Here is a 15,926-nt window from a genome sequence, read left to right as displayed (position 1 = left end):
GCTTCGAGGGGAGCAGCCTTTCGGGCTGGGTCCAGGCCAGGTGTGCTGGCCTCCAGGAGGAGGGGCCGCCAGCAAGCACCTGTGGCTTAGGTTTCTCCCTGGCAACCCCCTCTCTTTCCACTGGCTTTTTCCATGGTGCCTCAGGCCTGCAAGATTGACAACTCACTCCCGGTTGGAGCAGTGTGTAGGAAGTGGTCTTTTCAAACTTCCCCACGGCTCCGCCTGCCAAAAGCCGGCGAGTTGCTGTATTTACCCTGGCCGCCAGGCCTCTCCTGCCGCCCTGAGAAAACAGATTACTGTCCAGTGCGAAGTCCTTGCATGTTTCCTCTCTAGAGGTGGATCAGCTTTTAAAAGAAAGGTTTCCTGCCACCCATTACACCCTTTTGGTTTGTTTTATCTGTCTCCACCTGCAAAAGAGGGAATTAGGCTGCTGCCCAGAGCGGGCCGGCACAGGGCTGGGAGGAAAGCAAAGCTGGCGGGTGTGCGTGTGAACAACACGCCGTCTCCGTCTCCGCCGCACCACCGTGCGCCGGGGCCCAGGCCCAAACCCGGACGCGGCTCTGGTAACTTGATATGTTTTCTTTCTTTGCTGCCGTTTCTTTGCCAGATTTAACTATGCCCGGATCTGCTGTCTGTGTGTACAGCGCGTTCGGGGGAGGGGGCCTGCAAGGAGGGAGTGTCCACGGGGCTTTCTCTCTGTCTTCCTCTTGTTTTTCTTGCCTGGTTTGCTCACTATTCGCTGCCTGTAACTTAGCAGGACTGTCCTCATCTCCAGTCGTTAACCCTTTGAAGACAAGCACTGCCATGTGTCTCCCATAGCATTTGTCCCATATGTCCCCCCAGCGAGGCCCTGCAGAGTTAACAGCGAAGCCTCTGGAAATAAGAATTTCTCTAGGAACTTGTGCGGCAATTAACAGGGCTCCACTCAGAGGTGGAAAACCATCCCCTCGCTTGCAAACAAGAGCAAAGGCTCTCAGAGCCCCCAGTCACCGTAGTGCACGAGGCCCCTGCAGGCACCGCTCCCTAAAAAGCTTGTGTCCTGCACCTTCCAGCCATGTGACCGAGAAATAAGCTCAATGTTGCTGCTAGGCTCCGAGAGCAGGTGGGAGTCGGTTTTCCAGTGAAAACCTTGGATGCAAAGGTGGAAGAAGAGTCGCTCACTGCCAGCTCAGTGACCCTGCCTGGGTAAACAGAGGCCTGGTTCACTCTTCCGGACAAAGAAGGCAGGCTGAGAGCATATGCTGGTGTCTACTGGAAGGTGGTAGCCAGAGAGCACCCTTCCCATGGGCAGGATGGCCTCCCACAGGGGGCTGACCTCACCTTTTAAGACCAGGGTCCTTGGGACCCAGGGCTGTGAATGAAGAGCCTCGGCTTTCAGTGTTCATGTCTTTCAGAAATCACAGGAATGCTGGAAAATACAGAACCCCGGGGCTCCTCACTAGGGAAAGATGTCTTGGGTCATCTTGGGCTATATTTAGACTGGAAAATGTGCTGGCTCAGAGAAAGCTGATGGTGTGCCCTTCTCCAAACAGCACCCTGAGCTGGGAACCCAGCCTCTGCCTTCCTGTCCTCACACAGCTCTGCCACCCTCCTCCTCCAGGGAGCCTTCCCACAGGGCAGGACCCAGTTTCCCTTGTTGACAAACTTCACAAGTGTCTCCTCTTGTGCGGACCATGAGGATCCAAGGTGACACATGTGCAAGGCCTGGAGGCACTCAGAGGTGCGGGTCCACATGCCGTGGGAGCTCTGCTACCCTCTCCCACTCCCCTTCTTCTTCTCCAGTGCAGCGGTGGGGGCTGGGGATGGGCACAGCAGGCAGGGGGCACCGTGATCTCAGCCTGAAAAGCAGCCTTGGGGCCAGCTCACCTGCTGCGCTCTGGGGAGTCAGGTGACCGTAGGCCCCAGGCGGCTACACAGTGGTGATGATTCGGCTGTCCCACATCAGCAGCGCCCTGGAACTTCCTTTTAGTAGCCATCAAACTGTTGGTAAGAACCTGGAAGTTCGTTGAGTCACTGTCACTTACGGATCTGCACGTGATTTCTCAGTAAGAATGATGGGCACCCGCCCCGTCGCCCATCCCGCCCAGGCCCTACTTCCCACTTTACTGGGGGCGGGGGGCAATGAGCTCTGCAAGCAAAGAGCTCTGCTGAAGACAGACGCCTACTGCCAGTGCCCTGGGGACAAAGGAGCAACTGGAGGGCAGTCATCCGCTCGCTGCCATGGTGCCTGCTGTGGGCCAGGCCGGATGCACCGTTTCCAGCCCTCATACCACTCTGACTCTGCTGAGCCCTTTTCCCACTGAGGACACCAGGGGTCAGAAGCCTTGTCCACAGGCCCTCCCCTCACCCTCCTCACCCAGGTGGCTCCACCTGTGAAAGGCATCATGGGAACCCCCGGGTCTCCCAGCCATTGCCTCCCGCTTGGCCCACATCCCAGCTTTCCACCACTCTGGACTCTACTCAGAAGCCAGTGGGATCTTTGGAAAATGTTCACTGAGCCATGTCTCTCTCCTGGCTGGAACCCAACAGTGGCTTCCTCTTGCATTTAGTATAGAATTCAGCCTCTTCCCTGGGCTCAACCAGCACCTCCCTGGTGTCACAGCTGTGGTTCACCCACCTGCACTGCCCTGATCCACCCTCAAGGCCTTTGCATTTGCTGTTCTGTGACCCTGGTTTGGAGCTGGGACTCTGGTTGCATTCTGGTCTCCTTCTCAGGGAGCGTCATGCACTGCTCTGGCTCATGGTGAACTTTGCAGCCCACTCCTTACATCTGTTCCCTCCCTGTGACACTCTAGAAGCCACACTATGAGGCCGGTCCTACCATCCCCAAGAACCCAGCCCCCCCGGCACCCTGTCACTCACTCCTCTGTCCCAGGTGTGCATCAGGGTCCCAAGACACAGGGCAGCGGCTTCCTTCTTGCACATGGGCCCCATGGCCAGACTCAGGGCTCTGTAACTGGGGCAAGACAGCTCCTCTTTCACTGAGCTGTAGGACATGTCCCAGAGACCTGTCCAAACAGGAAGCAGACCACTTTTGCCTGCTTTAGATGGCCTTTCTTCAACCAATGAGTCATCTCGGAAGAAAACCCTCATAATTAATGAAACTTGGCTGGGTTTGGCATTCAGTGCTGGCCCATGCACCCATTCATCTATTGCTTCAAAATCATTTGCTCCCAGTTATCAGGCCTACAAAGATGACTTTGAACCAATCACACAAAAGCAGCCCCATGTTTGTTCCTCAAAAAAACTGACCCTTTCAAAGGGCTTCCTAGGTGGCCTGGAACAATAGCTACTTCGAGGGGCCTTTGAGGTAACAGCCGATCATTTGCACAGGATGGTATGTGGCTCCTCCAGAGGGCCTCTTCCATCGGAGGTCTAACAGCTTGGAGTGTGTCCCTACTTGTTTGAAACTGAACATTTGGAATGAAAGAGAAAGAGAGAAGACAAATATGAAGAAACATTAAGGAGATCACTGAGGCAGCCCGTCAACCATATTTCACCTTCCTAATTTCTCTTACAGCCCATGTCACACTGTGCTTGTCATCAATTTAACACGTTAACGTTTTTTTAATTAAAATTCAGTATCATCGAACAGGTATAGAGCGGGAGCATTATATTCTTTGTTCTAAAATTCCCCATGTAATCAAGTTGCCACTCACAATTATTGTCGACCGGGCTGCTTATTAAAAAGTTGTTTTCAATGAACAAACATAGGTGCATTTTCACAGCGTGGGGTCCACAGGAATGAGAACCTTCCCACTCATGGCCCGGCCCCTGGAGGCTGGGGCAACATTGTCAGATGTCAATTTGGGCTATTTCTGAGGCCATGTGATTGCGATCCTTGTGTCCTGTGGTGTGCTTTATAGACTGATGCCACTTTGTAGAGATAAATTGTTAGATAAATGTTTATAGATGAAGGCACGTTCACAGTGTGCTGGAGCGAAGGCCAGGAGTCCTGAGAAGATGCAAGATGAGGCTTTAGAAGGGGACTAGGGTGCTAAGCTGTGGCGCCTGTTGCCTGGGACAGAGGCCTCTGCCTTGGGAGACAAGTATCCTACTAGTTAGACCCCAAGTCCCCAGTGAGAGGGAACCAAGCCAATGCAATCCCTCCCACTTCCAGCAGCACCAAAGGACCCACAGTGAGTTTTTCTGTTTTGTTTTCTTTTGTTTAGATTTTGTTTTGTTTTTGTTAATCCTCACATGAGAGAGACAGATCAACTGGTTGCCTCCTGCACGCGCCCCATCCTGGGGACAAGGAGGGAACCCGAAACCCAGGTACATGCCCTTGACAGTGAATCAAACCCAGAACCCTTCAGTGCACTGGCTGACACTCTAACCACTGAGCCGCACCAGCCTGGGCTATTCTGTTTTTAATATCTGAGCCACCACATAAAAATCTAGTGCTTTTTGGCTCTTTTTATAATAACCAAAATATCTGGGCCCACGATGTCTGCACTCCCACCCCCAGCATCAATAGCTAAAGCTGCTTATTAGCCTCGCCCATTGCCCCCACTCCTTCCCTTTCTACTGGGTGCTGTGGGTGTCTGAGCTATGGCCCTGCCCATAGGATATTCAGACAGGAGGAAAAACTTTGTTCATTTAGAGAACCTCATTCCTTCCTGTTGGTGTGGCCTGGACAGAGCACCTAGAACCTCAGTCTTCTCATCTCTATAATGGGATGACAGTGTGGCCTCGTAGGGTGATGGCGAGTGGGCACAGGGCCTACAGAAACAGGCGCACAGTGGCTGCTGCCTCCAGTGGCCTGTGTGTCCTCAGGGGACACTGCTGTCCTTAGGCATCTCCTAAAGCCACAGAGCAGGCACAGGGGCTCTGTGCGCAAGCAGCCTGCACTCTGCCTTCCTCCTAAGCAGCTTGTTGGGGGAGTGGAGACAGAATTACTCAGAAACAAGTGATTCCCCAGCTGCGGTCCCCCCTCTGATAACAAAGGACTTGGCCCAGATTGGAGGCCAGGCGGGAGTTATGTGCTGCAGAAAGGCTGGTGGGACATCTTGAGTTTGTTTGTAACTAATCTCAAATAATGAAGATCTTTTTAACTCACAGCAAATCTGAGTCCCTCAGCAACATCTGTGGTAAAACACGAGGAGCATGTGTGGACGCTGAGTGTAAAGGGGGGTGTTGTCCCCACCAAATCCATAGTTACCCTCCAAGTTGTAATCTTATCATATTTAACTGGTTCCACATAAACAGATCTATGTATATTTTCAGTAGTTTCAGCTGAAACCTGTTAAGAACAGATGTGCAAATGGTTGCCCGGCACTGATCCGTTTAAATTTATTTTTCCACGAACAGTCTTTTCTCTCTGCCCTTCCTTGGAGGGGCAAGGAGGGAAAAGTGGAGCTGTCAGTAAAGTGCATATTAGTCGCTTCAGAGTTCTCGGCAGCCAGTGTCTGTCGCTGGTTTTCGAGCGGCGCTCTGGCTCTCGAGGCTGTGAGCGCGGGGCGTGCATCCGATGGGCAGTGTTTGCTCTGAGACGGCGTCCCTGGGAGGACCGGCTGTAGCTCCATGTAGCTGCCTCTCCCTGCGCCTGGGGAAGGCTCCAGCAAGCGTGCTGTTTACCTCTCTGACATGTTCATTTTTTTCAGCTGGAAAAAAAGGGGGGGGGGGATATAAAAGAACTCCCAAACTCAACAACAACAACAAAACAAACAATCTGATTTTAAAATGGGCAAAGGACTTAAAGAGACATTGCTCCAAGTATGATAGATAGACAGATAGATAGATAGATGATAGATAGATAGATAGATGATAGATAGATAGATAGATAGATAGATAGATAGATAGATAGATAGATAGATAGATGATAGATGATAGATAGATAGATAGATGATAGATGATAGATAGATAGATAGATAGATAGATAGATAGATAGATGATAGATAGATAGATAGATAGATAGATAGATAGATAGATAGATAGATGATAGATAGATAGATAGGTGATAGATAGATAGATAGATAGATAGATAGATGATAGATGATGATAGATAGATAGATAGATAGATAGATAGATAGATAGATAGATAGATAGATAGATGATAGATAGATAGATGATAGATAGATAGAGATAGACAGATAGACACACAAATGGCCAACAGGCATATAAAGATGATCGGCATCACTAAGAATTAGGGAAATGCAGATCAAAACTACAGTGAGCTATCTCCTCCCACCCTTAGGGTGGCTACTATAAAACAGAAAACAAATGTCAGGGTGGGGACATGGAGAAACTGGAACCTTCATGCACTGTTAATGGGAATGTAACATGGTGCGGCCGCTGTGGAAAACAGCACAGTAGTTCCTCAAAATGTTAAAAATAGACCTACCATATGATCCAGCAATTCCTCTTCTGGGTATATAGCCAACAGAATTAAAAGCAAGATCTCAAAGAGATATTTGCACACCCATTTTATAGCAGAATCATTCACAATAGCCAAAAGGCGGAAGCAACCCAAGTGTCCACCCACAACTGAATAGATAAATTGTGGTGCTCACATACAGTGAAATATTATTCAGCCTTAAAAAGGAAGGTGATTCTGGTACATGTGACAACATGGGCCTTGAGGACACCGTGCTAAGTGAAATAAAACGGGCACAAAGGGACAGCAATTGTGTAGTTCCACTTACATGAGGTCTCTAGAGTAGTCAAATTCATAGAAACAGAGGGGAGCGTGGCGGGTGCCAGGGGCTGGGGGCAGGTGAGAATGGGGAGTCAATGTTTAACGGGGACAGGGTTTCCACTTTGCAAGATGAAAAGAGTTCTGAGGACTCTGTTACACACAGTGTTCACGTGCTCAGCTCTCCCGAACTGTACACTTAGAACGATGAAGATGGTAATAATAAAAATGGGAGGAGTTCTCATCATGACATGGATCTCATAGACGGGCGCAAGGACTTTGTGAGAGTGCGTCCTCACACTTGGCAAGACGCTGGCCTGATGGCTGCAGAGATGATAACCAGGAGGGGATGAAAGAAGGTGGGCTGCTTCCCCAGGTCTGAATTTCTGTTCTCCAGAACACTCCTCTCTCCAGGCCCCATTTCCCACTTGACAGAGTTCATAAGGCCACCCAGGTCTCTGTCAGCCTGCAACCAACTCTGGGAGTGGCCCCTCTGGGCATCTCGGGCCTCTGGAGTCCCTGTCACACTGGCCTATGGTTTGGTGCAAGGTTCCACCTCAGTGGCCTCTGGGCCATCCTCTGCAGGTGTCCATCCCACTGACCATGCCTGGCATTGGGAGCAGGGCAGAGGAGGGCTTGGGGGTCTTATGGCAAATGAGTCTCTGGGGTTCAGTGCCAGCTGGGAGAACCTGCACCACCTGACCATGAGGCCCAGGATGAACCACTTTGCCCATGTGTCACCAGTAAAAGAAGGGTGAAGGCAGACTTGGGCGGGCAGGTTTTTAGGGGACTCAGTCTTCCTGAATTGTGTCCAGCCTGGTGACCTCTACAGGACACAGCATTTGGGAAGCTGTACATGCTTGTGTGGCTTAGTACCTAACAGGACATTGGGGCTGAGAGTTACCACAAGCACCTTTGTGTTTTCAAGGAAGCTGGGTCCTTGGTTCAGTCTGGGCCCTGAGCACTGAGTGGCACCCAGGCGAGAGGCAGAGCTGGAAGAATGGCCTTTGCATGGCCGGCATCCAACAAGAGAGAACCCGACAAAGTGCTCCACCTCTGTCTTAAAGAGGAGGGAAGGACACAATCAAAGCTTTCATTAACACTTCAAAGAGGTTAAAGGAGCACATTTGGCTCCCAATTACTGCCCTCCTGGTCCCCCAGAGTCTGGGAGAGAATCCCATTATCCTAATCCAGGGGGAAGGGGCCCAGGGCTTCTCCTGCTAGCTGGGAATTGTGAGCAGGCTCCCTGCTCTGAGGGTCTGTTTCTGGATCCCGGGCCCCAACGTGCTAGTGATTCACCGTTGTTTTGAAAACTGTCATCTTCTCCAAGCTTTTCATATCCCCTCCCTGTTTCTTTCACCTGATTATTTTCTTGCCTGTTATTTTTTTTTTTTTTCTCAGAAGTTAACACTCAAAGGCCTTGATTTCTAGAACTGATCCTGGATTTTACAGAAACAAAAACCAGTAGGCCCAAAACTTGGCTTCTTTATTCCTTAACTCACTTGTGGCCACTGGTTTGGGGCAACACCTCTGAGCCCAGGCCAGAAACCTCCCAAATAGGGGTTAGGGGTGGGGTGTATGTGCTGGAATCTTGCCCTAATCCAGGGGATCAGAGAGCTCAGCACGTGAGCCACATGCCCTCTGCCCAGGAGATTTTAGTCCAGCGCCGCCCTTCTAAATAAGGAGACCAGGTGAGATGGGTCAGACCCTCCCACTCTGTCTCCACCTTCTGACTGCTTCTAGGGTCCCTTCACCTACTGAGGTTGCTGCGCCCAATTCAGCAGTTTTTCAGACTCTACAATCACATACATCCAGCACTCTGCTTTCCAGATATTATCTTTATCAATACAGTGGGGCCTTCCTAAAACGATTGACAGCTCCATGACCTTTATTTTCAGCCACAAACAGAACGGGATTTAAAAGATGTGTGTGTGTGTGCACACGCGCGCGGGCTTGAGTGCCTGCCACCTAAAGCACGCACTCCTAATGAAAAACAGGATAAATTACAGAGAATGGCAACGTAATGATTACAAAAAGCTATATGAGGCATAACCTATTAGTGAGCTACATTTTGTTCAAAACCGAGACACTCGGGCAGAATAACACGCCTTTGTGCGGAAGGCACTCAGCTGTAGCTCTGACTAATAATACAGCCGAGGATCTGTTCACATTTTCCCCCTTTGTGCCTATTTTCATAAGCTAATAACTCAAGCACGAAATTGTTTCAGGCTGAAAGTGCTGCTAAGAGCACAGTACACTGTGGGGAACAACTTGTTGTTGTTGTTGTTACTTAATTTAGTTTGGCTGTTTTTAAGTTAAAAGAGTGGAAGTGTGGCTGCGAGCTTTCTCTAGCAACGTGGTTTTGTTAAGCCCAAGAAAGTTTGGGATTTTGTGACACAAAGCAAATTTCTAATGACTACAGATAGGGGGGTTTCTCTTTGTACAGGTGTATTTTCTGTTTGGTATAAGTGGGGACTGTTGGGGGGAGGGAGATGCCATGGAATCAGAACGGTATTAATGACATCAGCCGAGACTCACCTGCCTTCAACCAGAAAACTCCTATCCCACCCGCAAGTCCGCAGGCTGGCTGAGCAAGCAGCGGCCTGCACACTGGGGGTGGGGCGGGGAGGGGCAATGGAAGGACAGAGCCAAGACAAATGACAGTAATGCCTCTGGTTCCTAGAAGACTCCGGTTCCCTGAGCATTTTCCTGTCCACAGAACCAGAGAAAGTCCAACCGGAGGAGACCAGATTTCATACGTGTCTTTAAAATCTTTTTTCTTCTTTTGTTGGGGCAGGAAACTTTGAAAGATACAGAGGGATACAGAGTCTAATATAACAAAATCCTCAAGTCCATGTTCCAGAATTAGCAAGTGTTAATGTTTTGTAATGAGGACTCCAAAGTTTTTAAAAGTAAAATAACTGAAACATTATTAATAAGGTGTACCCTTTCCTTTATTTCATAGAACACGCAAAGTGAGGAGCAGGAGGGGGAGGACTTGGCTGAGGTGTGCCGGCCGCAGCATCCTTTGTGAACCGGCTCCTTACAAGAAGCCTATCAGGAAGGTAAGACGAGCATCGATGTCCCGCTTCACAGATGAAGAGCTCAGGCCCCAGTGGATGGGTGTGAGGGCCTCTCTGCTCTGGGCGCTGGGCTGGGCTCAGGGGACAGAACAGAGACAAAACCCCAAGGAGCCAGGATCCCAGCCTGAGGGAAGGGTGCAGAGAGAGCCTGGGGCCAGAGTCCGCTTCCCCAGGAGCCTGATGCAAAGGCAACCAGCAAACACTTGGGGAGATGTTCACAGATATCTGTGTATTTCGTGGGGTAGGTTTTAATTAATAAGTCAACCATGGACCACTGCCAAAGGAAAATATCCTGCCACCCAGTGAGACGATGTGATGATTTTCATTTTTATTAATGGATGGCTCCATTTATAAATCTTTGGCAAATCTCTTTTCTCCCCAAATGGCAGCTGAACCTGTTGAGAGTTTTTAAGAAGTGACATTGGACAAAGGCTGCCAGCGGTCCTTGGGAGCTTCTCTAAGCTGCTCAGGACACAGCTTGGCGGCTGCGTCTGTGCAGTCACCTCGGGGTTGGGGTTGCGTCCTGTCCCATAGAGTCTCATGCGCTGGGAGACATCAGGAGCTATGGGGTCCCCCGCGGGAATCTCAGCAGGCAGGCTCCCAATTACCTGGCTCTGCAGATTGTCGCCCCTCCCCCACCCTCCCCCACCCCACCCCTCCCCCATTCCCCATCCCCAGGGCTTCCAGGACAACCGCTCTGTTTACGCACCAACTGTGGGTTCAAAATAACAATAACTGGCACGTGCTTCCCGCGTTGATTGATTTTAGCTCTAGAAAGTTTTCGCTGGTCATTTCAGATGGATTTAAACTCCTCGGCATTATTTTTTGGAGAAGTAAAAGGCAGCAGAGAAGAGCTGGCAGGCTGAGGTCGTCAGGGTCCCGGGCTCCGGAGCGTGGACGGTGACTGCGCGGTGCGCCCACCCGCGAGCCTCGCTCGGGAGGAACCGCGCGCCCCACCTGCGCGCGCCCCAGGGCGCTGGGGTTTCACAGCCGGACGCGTGCGCGCCGCTCCCCCGGGCTGGACACCGAAAATACTTTGGGGAAAAGCGCCTCCTCCTTCAGGGAGTCCGAGGCGCAGCGAGGAGAACTTCCAAAGACAGAAAAACCGCAGGGTTCCCGGCACCAGGGCCTGCCCTTGATCAGCTGAGCGCAGGTCCTTCCTGCCTGGGCCCTAAACTTGAGCAGAAATGCGCCCTGGGCCAGACACCCAGGGCCCTATTCAGTCTTTAAAAAACCGTCTGGAAGAGTTGAGTTCATTCTGTCTCTCTTTGGTTTAGTTGGGCACGAACGATGTCGCCTGTGAAGACGCGTAAGTCAACAGACAAGCCAACCTAACAGGGCTGGGCAGCCTGGAACACACCATGCCTGAGGCCTCCAAGAAAACACCGGAAAGCTGGGCGCTCAGCTAGACCGACTCCAGATTGCTGGAAGTGGCCCGTGTGGCACGGGGAAGCTGGCTGGAATGTCCCCGAAAAGAAGAAATCCAGCAGGGAGGAAATTAACACTGTGATTCCTTGAATGGGGTTTGGAAGGATTTGGTTAAGGACAGCCCCACCGCTCCTCAACACCCATCAGCAGTGTGCGGGAGGAGGGTTCCCGGTGGGCCACATCTTCACCCAGGCTTACTCTGGTCAATCTTTTTACTGCACTCATGCTAATAGGTGCGTAATAGTATCTCCTTGCGATCAATTTGCGTCTCCCGAATGACTAATGATGAGCATCTTTGCCTACACTCGCTTGTCATTCGTATGCCTTCTTGGGTGATATGTCTGTTTAAATGCTTTGCCAATTTTTAAATTATTTTTTAAAATTTATTTTTCAATTACTGTTGGCATACAATATATATTAGTTTCAGGTGTACAGCAATAGAGATTAGACATTTATGTACCTTACAGGTAAGGTATCCCCCAGTAAATCTAGTAATCTCACACCATGCATAGTAATTACAATATTACGGACTATATTCCCTATAATGTACTTACATCCCTGTGACTTTTTATAACTGTCAATTTGTTCTTAATCCCTTTCTTTGCCCATATTTTAATTGTTTGATTTCTTATTGAATTTTGGGAGTTCTTTATATATTGTGGATACAGGCCCCTTATTATATATATGATTTACAAATGTTACTCCCAGTTTATAAATTAATGTTTTCATTTTCTAACAATGGCATTTTTTTTTTTTTTTTTTTTGAAGGAGTCCAGTGTATCCGTTTTTTATGGATTATGCTTTGGGTGTTGCATCTAAGAAATCTCTGCCTCGCCTGAGGTCACGAAGATTTTCTTCTATTTTCTTTTAGAAGCTGTAGATACTGTAAATCTATGATAATCCATTTTGAGTTAATCTTTGTATATGGTATGAGGTGTGGATTGAAGTTCACTTTTTGCCTATGGATATGCTAGCGTTCCCTCAACATTTGTTGAAAAGACTATCATTTCTCCACTGCCTTGCTTAGCACCTTTGTCAGAAATCAGTTGTCCGTACATGAGCGGGTCTGCTTTTGGACTCTCGATTCTAAAGGTCCCTTGACATTTGTGCTTATCTTTACTCCACTGCCCCGATGACCGTAACTTTATAATGTGTTGAAATCAAGCAATGTTGGTTCTCCAACTTTGTTCTTTTGCTTAGTTTTTCTGATTATTCTAAGTCCTTTGCAAATTCCATAGGAGTTTTAGGGTAAAAACCCTGCTGAGATGTTGATCAGGCTTGCATGGACTCTATAGTTCAATCTGGTAAGAACTTACACCTTAACAATACTGAGCCTTCTGACCCGTGAACACAGTACCTATCTATTCCGGTTCTCTTTAATTTCTCTCAGCAGTGTTTCATAATTTTCAATGTCTAAATCTCATCCATCTTTTGTCAGTTTCCCCAAAATATTTCACATTTTTTGATACTATTGTAAATGGCATTTTTAAAATTTCAGTTTCCAATTGTTCATTGCAAGTATACAGAAATACAGTTGAATTTTATACATTAATCTTGTTTCCTGAATCTTTCCTAAAGTCACTTTTTTAGCCCTAGTAGCTTTGGCTCTATAGGATTTTCTACATAGACTCTCATGTTATCTGCAAGTGGACAGCTGCACCTCTCCACTTATAAGCTGGGCCTCTTTTCTTTCTGGTTCTCACTGCATTGCACTGGATAGAATCTTCAATATGCAATGGGACCTGGAGGTTTTATGATCCTAGGAGCAAAGTATGCAGTCTTCTGTCATTAAGAATGATGTTAGCTGTAGGTTTTTAGTAGATGCTCCCTCCAGGTTGAGAAACTTCCCATCATTTCTTAGTTTGCTGAGAGCTCTTATCAGAAATATTTGTTGGATATTATCAAATGATTTTTCTGCACCTGTTGAGGCCACAGTTGACCTGTGTCATCATTTTACAAGTTTGAATGAAGTGTGGAACACGTGCCTCTTTTTATATCCCTTTAACCTCTCTGTTTATAATAATTGTCTTAGATATTTCTCCTATATACATTTAGAATCACATTAAAGAGTGTTACAGTTTTCGCCTCAACCACATCATAATGTAGAAAACTCACGAGGAAAAGGGAAGTCTATCATATTTACCAATATTTTTGCTATTGTCTTCTTTCTTCCTTCCTGATGCTCCAGTAGTCTTTCTTTTATTGTTTCCTTTCTGTTTAGAAAACTTCCTTTAACCATTTCCATATAGTATGTCAGCCGGTGACAAATACTCTTAGTTGGTGTTTTTTTTCTGAGAATGCCTCGATTTTCCTTTCGGCATTTAAACATGTGCGGCTCAGTGGTTAGAGCGTCGGCCTGCACACCGAAGGGTCGAGGGTTCGATTCCCGGTCAAGGGCACATACCTGGGTTGCAGGTTCGATCCCCAGCTCCGGTTGGGGTACTTGCGGGAAGCAAACAGTCAATGTGTCCTTCTCACATGGATGTTTCTCTGGCCTCTCCAGTTTCTAATGACAATGTGCTGTCATTCACACCCCTGCCCCGCCATAGGTAAAGTATCATTTCTCTCTGTTTTCAATAGATGTTTTTTCTCTTTGTTTTTCAGAAGCTTGACTATGCTGTGTCTTGATATGCATTTCTTTGTGGTTATTCTGCGTGAGGTGAGGTTTGCTCAGCTTCTTAAATCTTCGAGTTTATGTTTTTTGCCAAATTTGGGACGTCGTAAGTCATTATTTAATGTCAGTACTTGTCTAGTTCTGCCCTCTTTCCTTCCCTCTCTTTCCTGAGCTCCAGTGTCACAGAAGTTAGGTCTTTCATCATAGCCTCCCCGCTCCATCCCCGAGGCTCTGTGTCTGTTTTTTCCGCCGTTTTCGCCTCTCGGTGTCGTGTACATCGATGTTGAATACGGTCCTGTCTTGCAGCTCACTGCATCCCCTCTGCTCTGCTGGTCAGTGAGTCTCAGCCCCCTGCTCCGTGTCCTCAGACCCCAGCCTGGTGGGAGAAGTCAGAAGATGGGGAAGGAGTGAAATTGGTGGTGGGACGCCCCGCACTGTCCCCTCCACCTTATCGAGTCTGCCACCACAGGCCCTGGCTGAGCTGCCCCCGGGCACACTCTGGCTGTTTCTGTTTTATCTGCTTTATCTCTCGCTCTGCCCTGTCTCCCAGGGTGAGAGCGAGGCTGGAGGGGAGTTCCCAGCGGCCTGGCTGATCCCAACGCCCTTGCTTTTAGCCACCATGGTTTATTGTTTACGCAGTTCTGCGTAGAGGGAACGAGTGCCCTTTGGAGATAGGAGTTTGCAGAGATCAGAAGGGGGATCTAGAAAAAAAGCTAGAGGTGGTTTCCCCGGAACGGGTGGGGTGGCCCTGGACCTGCAGAGCTCTGAGACGAGCCTCCCTGGGTGGGAGGGAGAGAATGGTGGGCTTGATGGGAAGGAGCTGGGATTTGGGGATTAGAAAACCCTGAGTTCAAACCCAGACGCCACTCTAACCCTACAGGGGGAGCTTGGGGAGTTGTTGAAGCGCTCCAGCTTCCTCTCCACATCTGTGCAATGGGGTAGCAATGGTGGCTCCCTGGAAGGTTGCGGGTGGGTACACTGAGGTTATGCATGTGAAGCGCTCAGATGGAGCCCGGCTCACAGTTAAGTGTGCCACCCACGCAGGCTGTTGTTTCATTTGCTATTGTTCTGAAAATCAGCGGGCACTGCAGACCCAGCATCTTGACATGAGTAGAGGGACCGCAGTGTGGCAGGCAGCCCAGTTTATCCAGAATGGGGAGGCCTGGCAGAGCCCAGGACCTCGCAAGAGGATGTTTGCAGGGACCTGGGCTTCCTCGTCCGGGGACTGAGCGACCTCTGGGGTGCCTTCCAACCTGGAGAGGTCACTCCAAGCCCCTGCTCCAGTAGCAGCAGTGGCTCCAGCCAGGGAGGGAGCAGTAGCTTCCAGCTGTCGTCCCTGGGAGTGTGCTTATCCGCCCAGACAGAAGTGGAGAATTGAGAAGGGAGGCAGGCGGGTTCTACAAACACGGGCCTGTGAGCTCCTGTGCGCTTGCCGTGGACACCAGGCCCAGGCCCCGGACGCTGGTTGTGGTGCACTGCACGCTCGCTGCACCAATGAGATGGCTTTTGCAAACTTATTATAAACAGATTGCATTTCTTATCCTAATGTGGCTGTTGGCTACCTGCCCACAAATTTTAGCCTTCAGGAGAAAAACAATTGCTTGAGCTTGGTGTTCAGTACTTTTACTTTCCATACAAGACTCGGGGCTCCTTCCAGTTTCCCTTCACCCCCAGTACACACACACACACACACACACACACACACTCGCCTTCATATGCATATGCCAGTGTGGGTCCACTGAGCCCCTTTCTGATGTTCTTTCTACCCACCTATGTATGTTGGGGGTGCAGTGCCTCCTACAAGACTGGCAATATTTTGGCTTTTCCGAAAATGTCCTATGGGTGCCACCATACATTTCACATTTAACAAAGTCACCCTGGCTTCTGCTTCCAAACTCTCTTCCCCTCAGAAAAATACTTTAATAATCCCCCGACTTCCCTCTCCCAAATCCCTCCAGGCTTCCCCCCATATTTATAGTCCCTCCCTCTATGTGTCTTTATCTGTTTCCCTCTCGCTCTCTCTCTCTCCTCCTTTCTTTTAGAAAGTCCTCCCCTTTTTGCCCTTAACCAGAAAAGCCAGCAGCTGTGCTTCCTGCCCAGTGTGGGCCTACAGAATCCTTCCTCTGAGCCAGGGAGGTGGGCACAGAATGAATGCCCAGAGGGGCCC

The 15,926-nt window shown here is 49.2% G+C and overlaps 1 long non-coding RNA gene across 1 annotated transcript in view; it reads left to right on the top strand.

Moving 5' to 3' along the window:
* The window catches only part of LOC148091689 (uncharacterized), a 105,241-nt gene extending 94,080 nt beyond the window's left edge, over nt 1–11,161 (top strand). Inside the window, exons 2-3 of the long non-coding RNA XR_015715557.1 lie at nt 9,600–9,699; nt 10,995–11,161. This is a non-coding gene — a long non-coding RNA (uncharacterized LOC148091689). The remainder of the gene's footprint in view (nt 1–9,599; nt 9,700–10,994) is intronic.
* Nucleotides 11,162–15,926: the final 4,765 nt, after the last annotated feature.

This window comes from Miniopterus natalensis, chromosome 13 (genome assembly GCF_054644295.1).
Source record: "Miniopterus natalensis isolate mMinNat1 chromosome 13, mMinNat1.hap1, whole genome shotgun sequence".
Taxonomy (NCBI): Eukaryota; Metazoa; Chordata; class Mammalia; order Chiroptera; family Miniopteridae; genus Miniopterus; species Miniopterus natalensis.
The sequence above is the reverse complement of the archived record's forward strand: the minus strand, read 5'-3'. Positions and strand labels throughout refer to the sequence as shown.